This window comes from Saccopteryx leptura, chromosome 8, assembly GCF_036850995.1.
Source record: "Saccopteryx leptura isolate mSacLep1 chromosome 8, mSacLep1_pri_phased_curated, whole genome shotgun sequence".
Lineage (NCBI taxonomy): Eukaryota > Metazoa > Chordata > Mammalia > Chiroptera > Emballonuridae > Saccopteryx > Saccopteryx leptura.
This window is the reverse complement of record NC_089510.1, coordinates 85,367,774-85,391,375: the sequence shown is the minus strand read 5'-3', so window position 1 is coordinate 85,391,375 and position 23,602 is coordinate 85,367,774. Positions and strand designations below refer to the sequence as shown.

At 40.3% G+C, this 23,602-nt stretch overlaps 1 protein-coding gene across 1 annotated transcript in view; it reads right to left on the bottom strand.

The window, feature by feature from the left end:
• SLC7A14 (solute carrier family 7 member 14) overlaps window positions 1-22,277 on the bottom strand; it is a 155,199-nt gene extending 132,922 nt beyond the window's left edge. Inside the window, exon 1 of the mRNA XM_066347261.1 lies at window positions 22,150-22,277. The gene's annotated coding sequence lies outside the window, so the exon portion shown is untranslated. The remainder of the gene's footprint in view (window positions 1-22,149) is intronic.
• Between the last annotated feature and the right edge of the window lie 1,325 nt (window positions 22,278-23,602).

Sequence of the window (23,602 nt, the reverse complement as noted above, 5' to 3'; positions counted from 1 at the left end):
CAGCCACCAGTTCTGTCATTATAGCTTATTAGTCTTCCTGTACTCTATTTTGGCTTTGGGGTAATCACAACAATCACAGCCAAAGGCTTCCAGATTCTTAATGTACTGTGATGGCACCATAGTATTTATTTATAACTGTAGTTTGAAATAGACGTGGGGCAGAAAGGAAGAGCATAAGATAGTCACTAGGACAGTACTGAAACAGAGAAATCTTCTTTCTCCTTTGACAGTTAAGTTCTATAGTGGCATATTTTAGCTGTCTGAATTAGGAATTTATTTCTGCTCAGCAGTCTATACTCATTCAGATATTTTCTTCCTTTGTGTTCTGAGGCTGTGTGACTAGGTAAGAACTTAAAATGAATCCTAAACTGGCTGTGTAGTTTGTGCTTACTTGGAACCAGGATAACTTGTCAGCTCCAGGGAAAAATAAAAATACAGTAGTCAAATGGTTGTTGGGCATCTTTCAGAGCAATGATGTTGTCTGGTTTTTAGAAAAACCTTTTGAGAGTTGATTCCTTTGACATTTTTGTGGATGAGTCAGAGTCACTCCATGAATGTTTTCTGTACTGAAAATGACTAATGGGTACAGTTTCAAATGTCAGAGTCCACACGGAGATTTCTGACAAAGATAAACCAGATTCGAATGCTCTTAGAACAAAGTCAGATCATGGTACCCTCTGAGTTGAAATAAACAAAAAAAGTATATGAGATTTGTGCCTTACAAAAATAACTCAACCACCAGGGTGGTATATTCATGATAAGTGGTTAAACTGGGGCATCTATGAGAACTTCCTAAAAGAGACTAGCATGTAATTCACATGAGATAGACCATGAGTTAAGAAGTGATGACATGTCTAAAACGATATCCTAACAGAGAGAGAGACTGCATAGAGCAGGGATCAGGAACCTTTTGGGTGAGAGAGCCGTGAATGCCACATATTTTAAAATGTAATTCTGTGAGAGCCATACAATATGTTTAACACTAAATACAAGTAAATGTGTGCATTTTATGGTACACCAACACTTTTAAAGTACATTAAGTCTCTGAATTCTTTTTAATAATGTTGTTATGCTGTTGCTAACCAATGATGAATAAAGTACTTCTTACCATTAATGTGACTTCTGGTGCTGCATGGTTTTGCTGATGGCTTTGTAGTCTGGTTGATATGTGGTGAGGTTAAGCTTCATGCAGGTGTTGAGACTTCCATCCATTAAACGTGATCGTAGGTTGGTCTTAACGTTCTTTAGATGTGAGACAGACTACTCACATGCATACATAAAGCCAAACATTGTCAGTAGAACAATACTCACGAGTTGCAGTATGTGGTATGTGACAGGAAATGTATTTCAAGTTTTGACAATCAGTTAGTCTGCGGATTGAAGTTTTTTCATTTCTCCCCACTTGTGTTTGCTTGCCAACTCTGCTTGCTGTCATGCAAGTCTTTCCAAATCTTCATTCAGTGACTTAAACTTATTCACAAACATGTCTGAGGCCTTCAGGTCAGCGGCTTGTAGCTCAAAATCTCTGATGGAGACACCAGGGATATAACTCAGGTTGGCGCTGTCTACTGCACACTCGTGTGGATGGGTGATGAACTTAAGAAAATGATTGCGGCCTGACCTGTGGTGGCGCAGTGGATAAAGCGTAGACCTGGAAATGCTGAGGTTGCCAGTTCAAAACCCTGGGCTTGCCTGGTCAAGGCACATGTGGGAGTTGATGCTTCCAGCTCCTCCCCTGTCTCGCTCTCCTCTCTCTCTCTCTCTCTCTCCTCTCTAAAATAAATAAATAAAATTAAAATTAAAAAAAAAAAAAAAGAAGATGAGTGCGCTCATGAAATTCTCCAAAGCATGCTTTGAATGACTGCAGGAGATTAAATGTGAAGCCGCTAGCTGCTGGAGATCAAGATGTTGAGCAGGGTCACTTGCTATGCATGCATCTTTAAACTCTCCCTGTTTTTCAAAGTGTTGTAAATGACCTGTTTCAATGTCAGTGATGAAGAGTTCCAGCTTGTTTTCAAATGTGAACACTGCTTGTTGAAGGGATAAGACTGTATTTCCAATGCCTTGCATTTTCACATTGAGTTGGTTCAGATGTTCAGTCATGTCTACAAGATAGTAGAACTTCAGGAGCCACTCAGTGTTAGCTAACTCAGGATGCTCGACGTTTTTCATTTCAAAAAAAGTTTGGTTTTCACTCTGACAAGCCCCGAAATGGCTGAGCACCTTTCTTCTTGACAACCAACGCATATTGCTGTGCAGAAGCAGACCAGCATAATTACTCCCAACTTCATCCAGCAGTGTTTTAAACTGGCAATCATTTAAAGCTTGAGCAATAATAAAGTTGACCACCCAAATGACCAGCGACATCACCTCACCAAGCTGCTCGCCACACATCTGAGCACAAAGTTCCTCCTGATGTAGGATGCAGTGAAAACTTAGGATGGGTCTCTTTTCATGTTCACAAAGAAGCGCTACAAATCCTGTTTTCCCCACCATGCATGGTGCACCATCAGTACACACCGAAATAAGTTTTTCCATCAGTAGATTTTTTTCTTTAGCAAACTCAGTGAAAGACTTGAATAAACCCTCCCCTCTTGTTGTCTCTTTCATAGGCAAAACAGCAACACTTTCCTCACGTAGTGTATCACTGACACCATGCCTTGCAATCTCGCTGAACTGGGATAAATGGCTTACATCTGTTGACTCATCCAAAGCGAGAGAAAAGAATGGTGCTGCATTTATATCCTTCACTTGTGTTGCCTCAATTTGATTTGCCATCATGGTGGTATGATCATGAACAGTTCTTGCCAACAGAGGCATGTATTTTATTCATTTGATTATCCTGTCTTTATTCAAAAAGACGTCAAAAAATTCAATAGCAACATCAAGCATGAATGTTTTGGCATACTCCCCATCTGTGAATGGCTTCCTGTTTCTCACAATTGCTAAAGCACCAGCAAAGCTAGCCGAATTCCGGTCACCTTGTTGGGTCCAAACACAGAGTTGCTGCTGACTAGCTTGCACTCTGTACAGTAGGTCTTAACATGCTTTCTTCCAGCTGTCCCCCACTGGATATTTTGATGCAAATGTAGTATGGTGTGTGTCCAAGTGCCACTTTATATTTGACTGTTTCATCAATGCAATTTTATCATTGCATATTAGACACACTGCAGAACCTGCTCTCTCCACAAAGGTGAATTCCTCTGTCCATTCCTGCTGAAAAGTATGATACATTCCTCATCTTTTTTTCTTTTAACCATCTTTTTCATCAAAAGGGTTTCTGCAATTAGCTAGCTGATTACTTGATTAAAAGGAGGGAAATTTACTTCCTGACCTCACAACAACCTGTGTATGTTACGCATTATCCTATAAAAATTTGGTGTTGTCCTGGAGGACAACTGTGATTGGCTCCAGCCACCAGCAACCGTGAACACGAGCGGTAGGAAATGAATGGATTGTAATACATGAGAATGTTTTATATTTTTAATGTTATTATTTTTTAATTAAAGATTTGTCTGTGAGCCAGATGCAGCCATCAAAAGAGTCACATCTAGCTCGTAAGCCATAGGTGTCTGACCCCTGGCATAGAGACTAGATTAAGTCTCTACCATCTGCCAAAGCTTCTCCAACACTGGAGAAAAGAGAAATAAAAAGACATTCTACTTGAAGGGCTCAGCTACTCTAGTAACCTAGAAGAAGTTGTTGGGCAGAATTTGGGCGAATTTTCTAGTCTCTGTTGCAGCCTGCATGGCACATTTCATGAGACTGTCTAGCTGTGTTAATCCTGATATGCTTGCAGGTCATCTTTGATCAGTCATTTGGGTTTCTCACTCTCCTAATACAAGGAAGGGGATGACCTGGGCAACAATCACAAGCATCCCCCATTGCATGTGATTATGTTGGCAGCCTCTCAGGATTTGGGGAGCATGGCTGGATTCGGCAGAGCTAGATGAGTTTTGATAGAACTGATAGGATATTTTCTATACCTAATATGCGTGGTCAGACTGTCAGACAATCATGACCCTGTAAAGACCTGCCTGGGAAGCCAGTTCTTGTTCTCTCCCCTTTTTCTTGCTTATCTTTTCAATATAATTCTTACTGAAACACGACCTGTTTTATTTGGCTTAAAATAATTCTTAAGAAGAAATTTAAACAAGAAATGTGAGTTCCATTGATTTTCTAAAAGAAAATCTATCACTGTAAGTTTTGTGTGTACTAAATTAAATGTACCATGCTGATCAATTCAGGCAAAACACCATGCCTCTGAAGCCGAAGTGGTTTGGAAACTATCTTCTTTCATTTCCTTAGCTACTACAAAACTTATTTAAATTCATCCAATTACCCAATTTTCAGGTCTCTGGAATTGTGAGTCTAATAATCTTTCACTTAGCATGAACTTTGGATGAACTTTGCTCCATTATCAAGTGAAGGGAGCCATGGACACTACCTTCTTTCTTCATGGGCACACTATTTTCTGTGGTGAGCTCCAGCTGAGTGACAGCATCAGTCATATACAGGCATGAGCAAAGGTAGGTTTCCAGTTGTAATACAAATAAATACTACAATAATAACCAATAATATAAGAATAAACTGTGTTTGCATACTCACAACTGTAAACCTACTTTTGCCCACCTCTGTATAGCCTTTAGACTAGAAATTGTGTTAAACTCATCCATAACCAGCTTCTTAATATGATAGATGGACCAATAGAGAATGGGGGATAACAACTTATGGGTATTCTAAACAATGCTTGGAATGAACCTCTGAGTATGGCGTAATCAGTCATTTCCTTCCATCCTTATGGGGTTATGCAATGAAAGGGGTGCAGGAGTGTGAAAAGTGATGAAATGCTGTATTATCTACTCTTGGGAACCTGCATGTTGGTGAGAAGAATAAAGCACTGTACTGGAAATCAGAGAATCTAATCACAGTGCTACTTTTAGCTGTGCAAACTTGTGCAAATGGCTTTACCTCTCCAGTTCTCAGTTTCTACTCTTATAAAATGAGTGGATTAGTTTAGATGATTTCTACTGGATGTGTATTGGATGCAAAGTGAAGGAGGAAGTTAGCCAGAGAATGGGAAGTAGGAAATAATCAATTTCAGAAATCTAAATATGCACAGACTAACTTGACTATGAGGTGAAATTTCAGATCGTAAACCTGGATAAATTATTAGGAATGTGCAGATGACTGAACAGCTCAACCCTGTTGACAAAGAGGGCTGGCATTCTGGAGTCTGAAGTCCCATCTCTTATGTGCTCTCTGTGCAGGCAACTTCATCTTTCTGAAGGCTCCCTCAGCTAGAAAATAGAAAGGCACCGATCATTTAACACAAGCATGAGCAGCATATTATTTACAGAACCACCAGATTAAGATGTCTTATGTTCAGGCTGTGCTTCTGTAATCTCTGGCAGTTTGAAATGAGGAGGCAGAGGAGGGTGTGTGAGGTGGGGTAAGAATGTTATGCCCATGATTTGGCTGTGTTGTTTATCAGTGTTTCTGAAGAGAGTGCTCTCTTATCATGGAGAAGCAGCTCAGGGTCTGATCTCTCACCTGGTTCTAATGAAGGAACTATATCTTAATAATGAGGAATGGAAAAGTTGAAGCTTCATACTTAATCACTACATTATGTGTTACATTAGATTATGATCCAGTGATGAATAAAATTCTCAAAGGCAGCACAGAGTAGGGCAAAATGCTATGAATTAAGAAGATGAACTGGTCCTGGCTGGTTGGCTCAACAGTAGAGTGTCAGCTTAGTGTGTGGAAGTCCCAGGTTCGGTTCCTGGTCAGGGCACACAGGAGAGGTGACCATCTGCTTCTCCACCCCTCCTCCTCCCCTCTCTTTGTCTTACCCTCCTGCAGCCATGGCTCAAATGAGCAAGTAGGCCCTTGTCACTGAGGATGGCTCCATGGCCTCACCTCAGGAGCTAAAATAGCTCTGTTGCTGATCAACAGAGCAGCAGCACAGATGAGCAGGATGAATCCCGGTCAGGGCACATGCAAGGGTCTGTGTCTCTGCCTCCCTGCATCTCACTTGATTAAAAGAAAAAGAAGAAGAAGAAGATGGACTAGACTCCTTGTCCTGCCACTTATTTGCTGGTTGACCTTGGACACGTCATTTAACATGTCTGGGTTCTAATTACTTCAACTATAAAATATAAGAAAAGAAAAAGGCAGAGATGATTTCTGAGGTTCCTTCTAGCTATAATATTAGACTTCATGATGCTGGTGTCTGCTATGAATCAGGCCTGAATTTAATGATATTCATAAAAATATTCATAAAACCCTGTTCAAGAAAAGAAACTCCAAGCTGAATGAAGATATCTGCTCAGTTGCATTCAAGTCTCTTTAGAGTCCTTTCAATATGACCTCCCATCATTCCCAGCCAGACCTCTATCTGATCACATTAGCCCACACATACTCCAGTTACATTCGCACATTCAGCATTTGCTTATGCTGTTCCAATTCTACAGTAGCCACATGGCAAAATATTACATATCATTCAAAGTTCAGTTCTGTTGTAATGTCTCTACAGAGATAAATTGCTCCCTGGTTTCTTCTCGGAGGCCTCCTCAGAATATGTTTCAGCATATGTCATTTGCATATATAATTAAGTGTTGTTATTATTCAGGGTCTCATGAAGAGGAGCCACAAAGGAATGAAGCAGCAACAATACTGCAAGTGGAGACCTCAATCTCTCCAGGATTGAGGTGCCTTAGAGCAGTGGTCCCCAACCCCTTGACTGCGGACCAGTACTGGTCCATGGATCATTTGGTACCGGTCGCAGAGGAAGAATAAATAACTTACATTATTTCCATTTTATTTATATTTAAGTCTGAACGATGTTTTATTTTTAAAAAATGACCAGATTCCCTGTTACATCCGTCTAAGACTCTTGATGCTTGTCTTGGTCACGTGATACATTTATCCATCCCACCCTAAAGGCAGGTCTGTGAAAATATTTTCTGGCATTAAACTGGTCTATGGCTCAAAAATGGTTGAGGACCACTGCCTTAGAAAGATCAGCTATTCAATTTATTAAGCAGAAACATGACATAATGCGTGAGAAACTAACAAGCAGAATACAGTGTACAATTTTTTTATTTAGTTTTGCAAAACTAATTAGATTTCTCTTGCCCTTTCTGAGACATAACACCACACCATCTGCTGTCTGATTCCTGACCTGCAGAAAGCTCCAGCAGGGTCAAACATTTGCGTCCGTGGGGCCTTCCCTGGACGTGGCTGCCTTCAGTATGCTTGGTATTGACCTTCACTTTCTCAAATGGGAACAGAAAGTCACTTAGTGCAGTGGTCTCCAAACTTTTTTGGGCCACGGACCGGTTTAATGTCAGAAAATATTTTCATGGACCGGCCTTTAGGATGGGATGGATAAATGTATCATGTGACTGAGACAAGCGTCAAGAGTGAGTCTTAGATGGATGTAACAGAGGGAATCTGGTCATTTAAAAAAAATAAAACATTGTTCAGACTTACATATAAATAAAATGGAAATAATGTAAGTTATTTATTCTTTCTCTGCGGACTGGTACCAAATGGCCCACGGACCGGTACCGGTCCGTGGCCCAGGGGTTGGGGACCACTGACTTAGTGCTTTGGCTTTCCTCCAACAATTAAGGAGCCTGTATCTATCAGATTGTGAGTAACTTGAGGGCAAGGATTGTGTCCAGTGCTTAGCTAGAGTCATGCTTGTCATAAAGTAGGGGTCACAAAGAAATCATATGTTTTTGAACAGATTGCAAAGGTGGTGGTTTTCAGAATCATGATTCACTGCTTTTGGGTTCCCAATGCCAACCTTTCGTCTGGGCCTGGCATTATGGGCATGTTAACCTATTGGGACTCCATGCACCTGCTGAAATTAGAGGGGGCTTCTTGTAGAAGGTTTTGAGGGCTAGTTTGAAAACCATTGATTTCTGACCCAATATTTTACTTCTTAGTAAAATTATTGTATGTTCAATAATGATTCTGAGCTGCTGTAGAGTTCACATGAGTATGGCTAGATTTCATTTGTGAAAGAAAATCAGAAGTAAATTCTCTCTGTCCACATCCACTGGGAAATCAGGGACCATTGACAGCACATTCCTTTGAGCTGGTACTGCTCCAAGTTGAGAACCATTGATTTTAGATGAAACCATGAGGTCTCCCATATTTTAAGTACCATTTTCTAGAAATGCAAGTTTAGATCCAAGATCTTCTTAACCTGAAAGACTTTGATTTAACTTTCAACCCTTGTTCAGGACTGGGTAACAACCTAAGAGTTACTTTTGACTTAGAGGGACTGAAAGGATGGAAAACATTTCTTCCGTATGGAATTTATGGTTTACGGGGAACTTTAACAAATGTTATTTCACTAGCCCTTGTTGTAATGTGAGGGACAGATTCCATTGCCTCCATTTTAAAGGTAAGGAAACTGAGTTTTGAAGAAGTTGAATGGTGCTGGAACAGTCTTGCAGTCATTTCAATGCTGATACTGAAAACCAGGTCTTAGCTGACCCCTAGATCATCCTATTCCCTGCAAAGTACCTAGAAAACCACAGAGGCAGAAGTAGAGTTATACATTTGATAATTGCCTTTGGTGTTAGTGAGCTATGTGGTTAGTTCATCAAGCTGGAAACTAAAGCTAAAGAATAAACAACCAAACAAATACATTTATTTGGCTGCTATTATAACATTTTTAGCTTATTAGACATATCATATTAAGTGTTAAATTTCCATCAACAGATTAGCACACATTAAAATCCACAGCAAAATAGAAGAGTAGTGTGGTATATTGTACATATGCCTAATCTGGTAAGGTAGGTTTAATAAGAAAAAAAATGAATATCACACATGATTTTGAAAGTTTCACTCTTACTCTTGACCTGAGCCCATCAATAGGAAATGACACTCTGGAAACTCTCCTTCTCTAGCTTAAAAGTTGTCTAGTTGTCACTTTGAGTCAAAAACCTAGAGCAGAAGTCAAAAGACTCCATTGAAAAGTAAAGATACAGAAGGCTGATTTTTGTACCCTTACAGGGGTCTCAAACTCGCGGCCCACGGGCCGCATGCAGCCTACCCACCAATTTTGTGCGGCCCGCAGACTAATCAAACTTCGTGGATTAGTCTGCGGGCCAGTCTGTGGCCGCACAAAATTGGTGGGCGGGCCGCATGGGCCGCGAGTTTGAGACCCCTGCCTTGGTGCTGGACTCTGCACCATCAGACATTCATTTCAAGCAATGTGTGTTGTTCACACATTCTGGGAAATATAGCAGAGTGGTCCTCATTGTGTGCAATAAATTGCAAAGCACTAAATGATTGATCAATGGCACCAATAACAAAAGGACAAGAACTATCTTGCAGAAAGACAATGTAAATATCTATACAGTTTTATCAGAAGTAGAGAATCAAGGTTCAAGTCAGAAAATGTAGGTAAAATGAAAATTCTTCAAAAAAGGGCTTTATGTATTATGTGGCCAATAAATGACACACATCGGTTATCTGAGAAACTTGTGGTTTTCAAAAAGGCAGTACAGCATAATAGTTAAGAGCACAAACTTGTTAGCTGTATAAATTTGGGCAGATTATTTAACTTCTTTCAGATCCAGGTTTAACAAATGTAAAGTGGGGATAGTAATATTATCAACATTATAGAATCATTGTAAATGTAAATAAATATTAGCTATAATCATCATCATCATCATTGTTATTATTTTTGTTACTGATTAAAATACTAGAATGAAATGTCTAGAACTTCCAAAAAGTAAGTAATGATGTAAAACTAAAAACCTTGATTTATTTTTTTATTATTTGGGCTGAATGAAGCTGAGTATGAATTATTCAAGTTCTTGACCTCATTTCATAGAACCATAGAATGTTATAGTTTGCAGGACCTGAAATACTATTTAACTCAAATTTCTTATTTTAGAGATAAAGATGAAGAAGGTAACAGGAGTTAAATATTTGCCCAAATTCTTGCAGCAAGATTGTGGAGTTTTGATTCCTTTTCTTCTGACCCATAGTTCCATCAATAAAATTTTTACCCATTCACTATCCTTAACCAGTAGTTCTGGAAGTACAAAAGGAAATAATCTGAAATTCAAATCCGTCTCCTTTTCTACCTGTTGCAGCCTTGGTAAAAGTTGGTGAAAAGGTGAAACTCATTGAATAGACAAGTATTTATGACTAATAAAAAGTTGCTTGGGGCCCTGGCCAGTTGGTTCAGTGGTAGAGCGTCGGCCTGGCGTGCAGGAGTCCTGGGTTCGATTCCCGGCCAGGGCACACAGAAGAAGCACCCATATGCTTCTCCACCCCTCGTCCTCTCCCTCCTCTCTGTCTCTCTCTTCCCCTCCCGCAGCCAAGGCTTCATTGGAGCAAAGTTGGCTCGGGTGCTGAGGATGGCTCCATGGCACCTGCCTCAGGTGCTAGAATGGCTCTGGTCACAACAGAGTGATGCCCCAGATGGGCAGAGCATCGCCCCCTGGTGGGCATGCTGGGTGATTCTGGTCTGGAGTACGCAGGAGTCTGTCTGACTGCCTCCCCGTTTCCAACTTCAGAAAAATACAAAAAAAAAGTTGCTTGGTGTTAAAAGATTCAAAAAGTAGTGGAGTGAGAGAGAGGAGTCTGAAGTCTTTCTTCTGCCTCTATTATTAACTTGAATGATTGTTCTCAACCTGAATTTCTGTTTGTAAAATGAGAGTTAGGTTACATGACTGTTAAAAAATATTGGCACACATTTCATAATGGTTAAGGGGACACTGAATCAAGAAGACACAACAATTCTTAATATATATGCACTAAACCAAGGAGCACCAAAATATATAAGACAGCTACTCATTGACCTTAAAACAAAAACTGACAAAAATACAATCATACTTGGAGACCTCAATACACCACTGATGGCTCTAGATCGGTCATCCAAACAGAGAATCAATAAAGATATATTGGCCTTAAACAAAACACTAGAGCACCTGGATATGATAGACATCTACAGGACATTTCATCCCAAAGTGACAGAGTATACATTTTTCTCCAGTGTACAGGGATCATTCTCAAGACTTGACCATATGTTGGGCCACAAAAACAACATCAGCAAATTCATAAAAATCAAAGTTGTACCAAGCATATTTTCTGATCATAAAGCCTTGAAACTGGAATTCAACTGCAAAAAAGAGAAAAAAAATTTCCAAAAAATGTGGAAACTAAATAACATACTTTTAAAAAATGAATGGGTCAAAGAAGAAATAAGCACAGAGATCAAAAGATATATACAGACAAATGAAAATGACAATACGACATATCAGAATCTATGGGATGCAGCAAAAGCAGTGATAAGAGGGAAGTTCATATCCCTTCAGGCCTATATGAACAAACAAGAGAGAGCCCAAGTGAAGCAATTAACTTCACACCTTAAGAAACTGGAAAAAGAAGAACAAAGACAACCCAAAACCAGCCGAAGAAAGGAGATAATAAAAATCAGAGCAGAAATAAATGAAATAGAGAGCAGAAAAACTATAGAAAAAATTAATAGAACAAGGAGCTGGTTCTTTGAAAAGATCAACAAAATTGACAAACCCCTGGCAAGACTTACCAAGGAAAAAAGAGAAAGAACTCATATAAACAAAATCCAAAATGGAAGAGGAGAAATCAACACGGACATTGTAGATATACAAAGAATTATTGTAGAATACTATGAAAAACTTTATGCCATTAAATTCAACAACCTAGAAGAAATGGACAAATTCCTAGAACAATACAACCTTCCTAGACTGAGTCAAGAAGAAGCAGAAAGCCCAAACAAACCTATTAGTAGAGAAGAAATAGGAAAAACCATTAAAAACCTCCCCAAAAATAAAAGTCCAAGCCCAGACAGCTATACTAGTGAATTTTATCAAACATTCAAAGAAGACTTGGTTCCTATTCTACTCAAAGTCTTCCAAAAAATCGAAGAAGAAGCAATACTTCCAAACACATTTTATGAGGCTAACATAACACTCATACCGAAACCAGGCAAGGATGGCACACACAAAAAAAACCCCCTACAGACCAATATATCTAATGAATACAGATGCTAAAATACTAAACAAAATACTAGCAAATCAAATACAACAACATATTAAAAAAATAATACATCATGATCAAGTGGGATTCATCCCAGAATCTCAAGGATGGTTCAACATATGTAAAACGGTTAACATAATACACCATATCAACAAAACAAAAAACAAAAACCACATGATCTTATCAATAGATGCAGAAAAGGCATTCGATAAAATACAACACAATTTTATGTTTAAGACTCTCAACAAAATGGATATAGAAGGAAAATATCTCAACATGATAAAGGCCATATATGATAAACCATCAGCTAACATCATATTAAATGGCACAAAACTGAAGGCTTTCCCCCTTAAATCAGGAACAAGACAGGGTTGTCCATTCTTTCCTCTTATTTAATGTGGTACTAGAGGTTCTAGCCAGAGCAATCAGACAAGACAAAGAAATAAAAGGCATCCATATCAGAAAAGAAGAAATAAAGGTATCACTTTTGCAGATGATATGATCCTATACATCGAAAACCCCAAAGAAACCACAAAAGGACTACTAGAAACAATAAGCCAATATAGTAAGGTCGCAGGATACAAAATTAACATACAAAGTCCATAGCCTTTCTATATACCAACAATGAAACATTTGAGAACAAACTCAAAAAAATAATCCCCTTCACGATTGCAACAAAAAAAATAAAATACCTAAGAATAAACATAACAAAGAATGTAAAGGACTTTATAACGAAAACTACAAACCATTTTTAAGGGAAATTGAAAAAGATATAATGAGATGGAAGAATATTCCTTGTTCTTGGTTAGAAAGAATAAATATAATCAAGATGGCCATATTACCCAAAGCAATATACAAATTTAATGCAATTCCCATCAAACTTCCAATGACATTTTTTAAAGAAATGGAACAAAAAATCATCAGATTTATATGGAACTATAAAAAACCCCGAATAGGCCCTGGCCGGTTGGCTCAGTGGTAGAGCGTCGGCCTGGCGTGTGGGGGACCCGGGTTCGATTCCTGGCCAGGGCACATAGGAGAAGTGCCCATTTGCTTCTCCACCCCCACTCCCTCCTTCCTCTCTGTCTCTCTCTTCCCCTCCCGCAGCCAAGGCTCCATTGGAGCAAAGATGGCCCGGGCGCTGGGGATGGTTCCTTGGCCTCTGCCCCAGGTGCTAGAGTGGTTCTGGTCGTGGCAGAGTGACGCCCCGGAGGGGCAGAGCATCACCCCCTGGTGGGCAGAGCATCGCCCCTGGTTGGCGTGCTGGGTGGATCCTGGTCGGGCACATGCAGGAGTCTGTCTGACTGTCTCTCCCTGTTTCCAGCTTCAGAAAAAAAAGAAGAAAAAAAAAGAAAAAGAAAAAAAAAAAAAAAAACCCCGAAGAGCCAAAGCAATCCTAAAGAAAAAGAACGAAGCTGGGGGCATTACAATACCTGACTTCAAACTATATTATAGGGCTACAACAATCAAAACAGCATGGTATTGGCAGAAAAATAGACACTCAGACCAATGGAACAGAATAGAAAGCCCAGAAATAAAACCACATATATACGGTCAAATTATTTTTTTTTGCATTTTTCCCGAAGCTGGAAATGAGGAGGCAGTCAGATAGACTCCCGCATGTGCCCGACCGGGATCCACCCAGCATGCCCACCAGGGGGCGATGATCTGCCCCTCTGGGGCATTGCTCTGTTGCATCCAGAGCCATCTTAGCACCTGAGGCAGAGGCCACAGAGCCATCCTCAGCGCCCAAGCCATCTTTGCTTCAATGGAGCCTTGGCTGAGGGAGGGGAAGAGAGAGACAGAGCGGAAGGAGAGGAGAGGGGTGGAGAAGCAGATGGCCACTTCTCCTGTGTGCCCTGGCCGGGAATCAAACCTAGGACTCCCGTATACCAGGCCGACGCTCTACCACTGAGCCATCCAGCCAGGGCCCCAGTCAAATAATTTTTGATAAAGGGGCCAACAACACACAATGGAGAAAAGAAAGACTCTTCAACAAATGGTGCTGGGAAAACTGGAAAGCCACATGCAAAAGAATGAAACTGGACTACAGTTTGTCCTCTGTACTAAAATTAATTCAAAAGGGATCAAAGATCTAAATATAAGACCTGAAACAATAAAGTACATAGAAGAAGACATAGGTTCTAAACTCATGGACCTTGGTTTTAAAGAGCATTTTATAAATTTGATTCCAAAGGCAAGAGAAGTGAAGGCAAAAATTAATGAATGGGACTACATCAGACTAAGAAGTTTTTGCTCAGCAAGAGAAACTGATAACAAAATAAACAGACAGCCAACTAAATGGGAAATGATATTTTCAAACAACAGCTCAGAGAAGGGCCTAATATCCAAAATATACAAAGAACTCATAAAACTCAACAACAAACAAACAAACAATCCAATAAAAAAATGGGAAGAGGACATGAACAGACACTTCTCCTAGGAAGAAATACAAATGGCCAGCAGATAAATGAAAAGATGCTCATCTTCATTAGTTATTAGAGAAATGCAAATCAAAACTGCAATGAGATACCACCTCACACCTTTCAGATTAGCTATTATTAACAAGTCAGGTAATAGCAAATGTTGGAGAGGCTGTGGAGAAAAAGGAACCCTCATTCACTGTTGGTGAGAATGTAAAATAGTACAACCATTATGGAAGAAAGTATGGCGATTCCTCAAAAAACTGAAAATAGAACTACCTTATGACCCAGCAATACCTCTACTGGGTATATATCCCCAAAACTCAGAAATATTGATACGTAAAGATACATGCAGCCCCATGTTCATTGCAGCGTTGTTCACAGTGGCCAAGACATGGAAACAACCAAAAAGCCCGTCAATAGATGACTGGCTAAAGAAGATGTGGCACATATACACTATGGAATACTACTGAGCCATAAGAAATGATGACATCGGATCATTTACAGCAAAATGGTGGGATCTTGATAACATTATACGAAGTGAAATAAGTAAATCAGAAAAAACCAGGAACTGCATTATTCCATACATAGGTGGGATATAAAAGCGAGACTATGAGACATTGATAAGAGTGTGGTGGTTACGGGGGGAGGGGAAGAGGGAGAGGGAAAGGGGGAGGGGGAGGGGCACAAAGAAAACTAGATAGAAGGTGACAGAGGACAATCTGACTTTGGGTGATGGGTAAGCAACATAATTGATTGACAAGATAACCTGGATATGTTTTCTTTGAACATATGTACCCTGATTTATTGATGTCACCCTAGTAAAATTAATAAAAAAATATTGGCACAATAACATACTGTATAAATATAATCCCAATGAAGAGTTAATTCTTTACATTTATGAAGACCATTAGAATGTTCAAACACCTGGATATAATTGTTTTAATTTTCTGATTATTAAAAACCAAAGAGAAAATCTATCTAAAAAATGAACATGCCATGGGAACCAGCTTACTCATTTGTAGGACAGTCTAATGGGTTGGAATTTTTTGCCTTTGGCAAATGAGAGTCAGTTAATTCCAGGAATTTGCTTATTGACCTACTAGGATAGAATGCTCTGTTTTTCTTTCATTTTTGTTGGTTATCACCAGTTAAAACTCTTAAAGGATAATATTCTGTGACCTACCAGACTATGATATCACCAGCTCTTCTCTAATTAATATATGTGCTTTCATTCTAAACTAAGCTCCTTCTGAATTTAGGAATGATAATTACTGTAACAATCATGGAGCCCAAATACTTTCTCAGAGAAATAAAAAGTACCTCTTTAAGGTAAAAGTGGAAAATAACATGCAACTGCTTTCAAGATGTGTTTATGAAGTTGTCTCATCACAGTGAAATGCAGGACCCTTGGGCTGATATATCCCTTGTTCCTGGAAGAGGGAAGCAAGATACTATTCTCAGAAACAGTCTCTCTTGGCCATCACCATCTATCTGTGTCTCTAGAAGAGCTCAGAGGCTAAGAATGGTTTTCAGGGTGAGATTTGATGTTCTGTGTGGATTTTTGTTTGCTTTTGTGGTTGTTTGTTTTTGCCAAAGGAAAATGCCACAGGGAATATTTATTTCATGGTTAGATGAGTACATGGCATGAACTGACCTGGAACAATGGCCTAAATTTAACAAATATTTATTGAGCACCCATGTGCCAAGCTACAGGAGTTTCAAATACCCAATGACCACATATTTCTGTGCCAATATAGAGCACTCCTCAATTATTTTATTGATTAAGCGAATGGTTAAATGCTACAACCATCAGTTTCAAAGCCTCATTCTCAGTTCTCTTTATTTTCTGGAAAAGAAGATCAGTGAAATCCCTCAAACTAAAGACAGTATAAATTGAACTCTTTTCACCTTCAAGGTAATATATTATTTTTCCTTTCTAAAATCCAGGCCCCTCCACAAGATAAACAAATCCCTTGAAATGAATAAACCGTGATTCCCAACAAAAGGTGTTTATTATTAAAGCCAGCATGAAGTACCAAAGGCCAGGTTTGACAATCTCACTAAAAAGTTTTTTAGTAATATAATTCCACATGCAACAGAGGCCTGAGAGTATGTCTTAACCATTTTTCTGGCAGACCATCTTACAAATTACCACCCCAACTTTTATTAAGACTTAACAAAGTCTTTCTTTTTTGAGGGAGAGAGAGAGAGAGAGAAAGATAGAAAAAAAACAGAGAGAGAGAGAGAGGAAGAGAGAGAGAGAGAGAGAGAGAAACAGAGAGAGGAAGAGAGAGAGAAGCAACGACTCGTTGCTTCACTTGGTTGTGCATTGACTTCTTTTTTACATGCTTTGACTGGGAATCAGACCCCTTGCTCAAGCCAGTGACCCTAGGCTCAAGCTGATGACCTTGAGCTCAAGCCAGTGACCTTGGGTTTAAAACTGGCAACCTCAGCATTCCAGGTTGATGCTCTATCTACTGTGCCACCTCAGGTCAGGCAAGACAACAAAGTCTTAACAAAGGTAAATTAGAGCTCCTGGAGCTAGAGATAGAATCTAGAGCTCTTGGCCATATTCAACTTGATTTCTCAGGTGCTTTGCCAAGAAACAAAAAACAAAATTACTTCATTGAGTTTTCAGGATGAAAAACAATCATAATAAATACAATTAAGGATCACCTGATGAAACCCTTTGCAGGCTTCTTAAAAAAAATAATGTCTGAATATTGTATTAACATTTGTGTTGTCAGAAAAAAAATGTAAGTATCAAAATGGTCAACCATTAAGGAAGGCATGGCTGCCTATGCATCATCTCCTTACCCAGTCAGGGATATAGAAGAGCACTCCTACTTGAGGCATAAACACCATAGAACAAGATGCAGGGCTAAGCAATAGATGCCAGGTGCTTAAGGTTCTACTCATGACCCCAAGAGATTTTACATGAAAGAATGGGTGGTATAATGACCTCTTATTTAAGGTCAGGATTCCTAATGCAACCACAAGAATTTATTTTTCTTAAGTTCATCCTTACTTTAGGTTAATCAACAGATGAGATAGAATTGCTTTTGATCTCATCATTCATGACATAATGAACAATAGTAATTGCCTGAAACAATCATGAAAGCGAACTGGGTCCCTATAAAAGGCAATAACCTGCAAAAGCTCCTAGAGTTAAAATAGAGTCTAGAGACCTTGACCGTATTCATGAGATGGGTAGCAGCTCATTTCAATTAGTAATTAGTAAACATATTCCTTTAAATGATCTCCCTTACTCATTCATACTGAGGAATAGCCATACTACTTTTTATGTTTTCTCTAAGCTTTTATTACTATAACAGGATAATTATTGGCAATTTGATTCAATACTATTAGATAAGAGGTAAAAGCTGTTTGAAAACTGCTGAGGTTTCCTACTTATTTTTTATTCTAAAGGAAATATTTGGGGACAAATAAACTAAACCACAAACAATATTTTGATTCACAGAACTTAACCAATTAGAAATCTCAACAGTACAAATGGTTTTGTCTTTGGCATTCTTCTTTTCACTGTAAAAATGACAACAAAAACAAAATATACTTATACTAAGAATTAAAAACATTCTCAAATGCTTTTAGTTAAAACTATCCTGTTTGTTCATTATGGTAATATAGTCTACTATACTATCTATGTGAAATTATCAACCATTACAGATTCAGCCATGCTTTTTACAAAGTACTTTTATAAACCTACAGTTTGAGTTTTACTGTATGTAGCCTTTTGAGACAGGTATGTCAGTTTTAATCAACATTTTACAAATGAAGAAATTGAGCCCTGTTGGGCCTTATAATGTCCCCAAGTAGTAAATAGCACATTTACTATTAACTTCAAGTCCTCTATTCTTTCCATACTTATTGTACTATACTTACTAAGACAAGATGCATGTACATATTCACACATATTTGTAATAACATATATGTGTGTATATGTATATAATTATAAATTTGCATTCTGTATAAGAACTTTCAAGTTATTATCTAAGGTGGAATTCAGAAAACTAGCAAGACCCATCTGTGAAACATTTTACTCTATTGATAAAATGAAATCCATATGAAAAAGCTTCTTCAATGAGACATGTGCTCTCTTTGCTAACCTTATTGTCTTAAGCATCTTTGGGTTTCTGAGAATATTCTAGGCACAAGTGTCTTTTTCTCCTTTCTGGCAGAAGTTTCAAAACAAAGTCTCAAGTCTTTTTCTCAATTCCAAGTTTTCAGTTTCTGTAAGGATGTTTTTAGCACTTTGTAAAGCAATATTGGTTTACAGAACTTTCTGCAATGCTGGAAAGGTTTTATATCTAGAGTGTCCAATAAGGTAACTGTTAACCATATACGGTTAAAATATGGTTAATATGATTAAGGAACTGAATTTTTAGTTACTGACTAGAGACTACCATATTGAGCAGAATAGTCCTGAATAATTTAAAATCCTGGTTCACTGATGCACTGAGTTCCAAGCATCCTAGCAACAATATCCTTGCAACAGCACCCAGTGAAGGTACAATAGAAGTTATGTATTTAATTATTAGTTATACCTTAATTGATTCTAGAGGGGATTTGAAACAGAATATTGGTATTAGCATTAAAAACATATGGGAATCTTTAAGTAAAGGATAACAAATGGGGGGATAAGTTATGGTAAATATTAAGGAATAAAATAGCAGAATAATGCCATTTGAATTTCTAAATTTTACATATTTAAACCAAAATAGAACTATCCAATTTAATAAAATAATTTCCTTCTTGCTAATGCAATACTAGGGCTACAAAATTCAATTAAAGAATGTGAGATTTTGCTATGGGTTGAAATGGAAGCAAAAAGAAATGAATAGGACATCAGGTTCTGCTGTATGTGAGAGTGGACTAAAACTCCAGGAAAAAATTATTCTGTTGAAAATAGATCATAGAAGAGGAAATATGGACAACATAAAAGCAAGTAGAGAAATGCCACACTTCCATCTCCATTTCTGAACTTCTTCCACAGGGAGTTATAAGGAAAGTGGGTCAGATGTCTCAGGTATGTTGGGTCAGACAACACTGGATTGGTGAGACCAGAGGGGAAACAAAAGGAAGAAAAGGTAGCTAAGAGGACTGCTTGTAGTTTAGATGTTTGTGTTTGTGACATATTACTGAATCTAGTTTACTGATGGTGATGCTCTTGTCAAAGATAATCAAAGAAGATAGCATGAAAGAGTATTTGAGACACCAGGTGTAGGGAAAAGGCATTTGCCCTTAAATCAAGTTAACTTAGTTCCAATCCTAATATTCACTTACTTAGAGTAGTGACCATCCTATGGTCCCCAAATACTCCTGCTTGTACAATAGCAATGCTGAATGACCCTAAGGATATTCCTGCCCTAAAGCTCAAGAGTATAACTCTGAACATGAAAACACCTGTGGGTGTTTTATTATCTAGTTTTCCAGATTTCCTGAAAGTCTGCTGCTCTTTCAGGCAAGACTGCTATTTTACTCCTCTAACTTGTTTTTGCAATCACAAAGCTCAAGTAGTAGGAACAGTGTTATCTCAAGCAGCATGCACAAAAGTAGTTGGTGTGGTGGGAGTGAGTAACAGTGGGTGGGTGAACAAATTGAAGAGGAAAGGGTTGGAAGAGAGTAGTGTTTGTGAAAAAGTAAGTAGTCCTTTTCTTCTTTGACATCTTTGCTATTGTATATATCTCAATAACAGCTATGCAAAGCCAAATGCTAAATAGGGCATGAAAACTATCTTGGACTTTGGAGTTAAGCAGACCTAAATTTGAACACAAGCTCTGGATTTAAGATACCTAACTTCAGGTTTTAAAAAAAATCTCTGTGATACTTATGGTGGGCAGTTTTTGAAGTTTAAATGAGATGATATTACCCAGCATATAGTAAGTGTTCAGTAAATATTCTCTTAACTTTGCGTCCCAAAGTTGGCTTAGTTCTTTTACTTAGTTCTTTTATATTATATTACCTATAATATAAACAATTAATCAAAGAAACAAACATGCAGGAATGCTTAGAGGTCATACCTAGAGGGTGTAAACAGCCTACAGTGGGGAAAGAAGGGTGCTGAGCAAAGAAATAACCACAGCCAGGAATAAATAACCCAGTCTTTCCATTGATGAAGCTCCTTCCTTTGGGTAGCCTCACAATTCTCTGGTTCCCCAAAGCAACAGAAGTGTTTATTAGAATAACATCCTTAACTGCTTTTCCAATACTTCAACAACAAAGATTCAGCGCGCAGGCAGAGGAAAGAGAACGAGACATTACACGTCTTATACCCACTCAAAGTTAGCTCAACTGGATTCTGGAGTGACGCCGCTCCTTGCTGCTCTACCCCAGGGAGGGAAGAGCACCTTTCCCCGTCTCTCTACGTTTCTTGCTCCACTTATATTTGGTTCTAACGCAGTTTCTGCTGGCAAGCGGTGAGCCGCCAGTTCTCTGGCGGTGTTAGCTTCCCGCCTTGAAGAACTTTCAGCACCGAGGACAGCGCTCGTACTGACAGTAGGCTCTGTACCTTAGGATCCTGCTTGGGGCTATCCTGCCTCGAGTGCTCTCCTGGATCCCACATCCCAAGGAGGGGGTGGGGGAGGGATGAGGCGGGTGATCATTTTGTGGTCCTTCGCCAACTCCGGCCCGTGACTGGCTCCACAGTTCGGCGAGAATCTCTGCCCCAGAGTCGGTTTCCTTGCACCTCTCAGTCCAAGCTTCGCCAGGACAAGGCTTGCTGTTCTAGCATACCCCCACCCCCATTTTTCCTTGGCCTGTTTTTGTTTCTACTCATTTGGCGACTTCTCTCTTACTAGGGGTGAGAAGCGGAGAGAAAAGGAGGTTCGGGGCTGCGTCCTGCGAGGCCATATTGCCCTACTCTGGCCCTCTGGATTCGCAGAAAACGGATGTGCTTGAGATGAGGAAAGAGAAGGCTCTGACGGGGTAGTAAGTGCCGGCAAGAGTCCTTTTCTCAGGGCTCCCCCCCCCCCCCCACTCTGGCCAGAGACCTCCCCTGGATACTTCTCCCATCACGTCCTCCTCCTGTCCGCATCCGTCCTCCTGTCCGCATCCGGAGTGTCACCGCTCCCTGGGGACAGAGCCCCTTGGAGCTACCGGCCTGGTCAGGGCACCGGGCTCTGGAGTCCCTTTGAAGAGTTGGCTCTCAGGTAAAAGGGCAGACGTTGTCCCGCCCTTCCCTCGGGCTGCGGCCGGAAAAGCGTCTCTTCCTTTCCGTGGTCTCCTTTCCAGGCCGAGACCAAGCTGCGGGCGCAGGCTCTGTGCCACAGCGCGGAGGACAAGAGGGGCCCGGCGTCCCGCTTCTCCTCCGTCTCCCGCCCCAGCCGCGCTGAGGCTGCATTTGCCCGAGCTCAGCCTGGCAGCTCCTGTGAGCCGGAGCCCAGCGTCCCCAGACTCTGGACGCTGTCCGGGCCCCATTCTGGGCCAGAGCCTTGGAGGGACCCCGACCCCACTCCTGGCTTTTTCCAGGGGACCCCTTCCCTGAGGGCGCTCTCAGCGTCCGCGCCATGTTTCTGCTTCCTCCCTCCCGGTGACTCCGGCTCCCTGGCTCATTCAACTAGAGGCGACCATCCCATTTGCGGATGTCCAGCTGGGATGCCAGGGCACGGAGGGGGATAGACTGCGGCGAAAGGGGCCTTCCACTCACCTGAGCGCTGGCGGCGATGACCTGGCTGCCGGGACTGGTGCTGGCCGTCTGCACTTAAAGCGCTGGGCTCTCTCTCCCACTGGGATGCGGGGTGCTGGTGGCAAAGGAATGAAAGAGGCAGCCGCCGCGGCTGAACAGCTCCTCAATTATTCAGATAGCCTCCCCCCCCCCCCCCACCTCTTTGCCCGGGCCAGTCTGTCATCTCTCAAGCTCGGCTGTCTCCGCCTTCCTGGAGTCACGTGGGATTGCCAACCCCTTACATTACCGAGCCCAAGCCTCTCACCAGACACCGCCCCCACCTCCAAAACACACACACACACACACACACACACACACACACACACACACACACACACACGGAAGCAGTTCTCTGTCCTGGGAACTCAGGAACAGGCAAGACTGCAGTGTCAGTATAGTGAGAAAGTGAGAAGGTATCTGTCACAACCCCACCTCTGCTGTACTGGGCACTGAAGAAAGCTGGCTACTCAGACCTGCTTCCTGCCCTCTGAAAGCTTACCCCTCCTCTCCTGAGCCCTGCTGCTCTTAAGTTTCTTCCATTTTCCTCAGGGTTATTGGAAAGGAAGGATGGGAGAGATTGAAGTTTTCTCTCCTCCTAAAAAAAAGTCAAGACCTCCTTCAACTCTCTAGAAGGCCAAGTTTTATTTGGGTTCTCATTATCCTATAAGTGGAAAGACCATGGATTCAAGAATGAAGACCCACCAGGAATTCCAGTCTGTGTGAGGTTGGGTTATTTCTCTTTCCCTGGCTGTTCTTCTTTCATCTGGAAAATGACCACCTCATAAGATTAATTAATTCTAATGAGAATTAGAAATGATTATGATCTTGATACTGCCTAACCCAGTGCCAGATCCATATTGGGAACTCAATCAATGAGATTTGTCCTCCTGCCTCTGTTAAAATAAATTTCAGATTGTGATCTGTGTGTGTGAAATAGAGTTATCTTCTGTAAACTTGGAAAGGGATATCTGTGAGGTTAGGCTAGGCAGATAACTAGTTTGAGTAGGGACAGGAGAGACACAAGGTTTATATTTGCCATTGGTTCTGTTAATATGAATATCCCAGAGCTATGTTATATGTTAAAAAGATGAGGACTAGATAGTACCAACCCAGACATGTTTGGCCTCATCAGAAGATGAATTACTTAACATGTATTGAGTAGACTGATTTAGGTAGAAAGTACCTACATTAATTCTTGCTTTGGTCCAAGCCCTTAAAATGTATGGGAGTTAATTAAATGTAACTCCCTGCTCTTGAAAACAAATTCACTGGATTTATGTTTGAGGGGAATACTGACTGACTGCTACTCCCTCCTCCAGTTGGAGCAGCTCAAATCTTCCTGTAAGCTGTAAGTTCTAGCTCAGAAGCCCTGGGTTCACCCCAGAACAATGACTGATCAATGCCAGGACAATTCAAGCTCATTACTGCTTTGGAC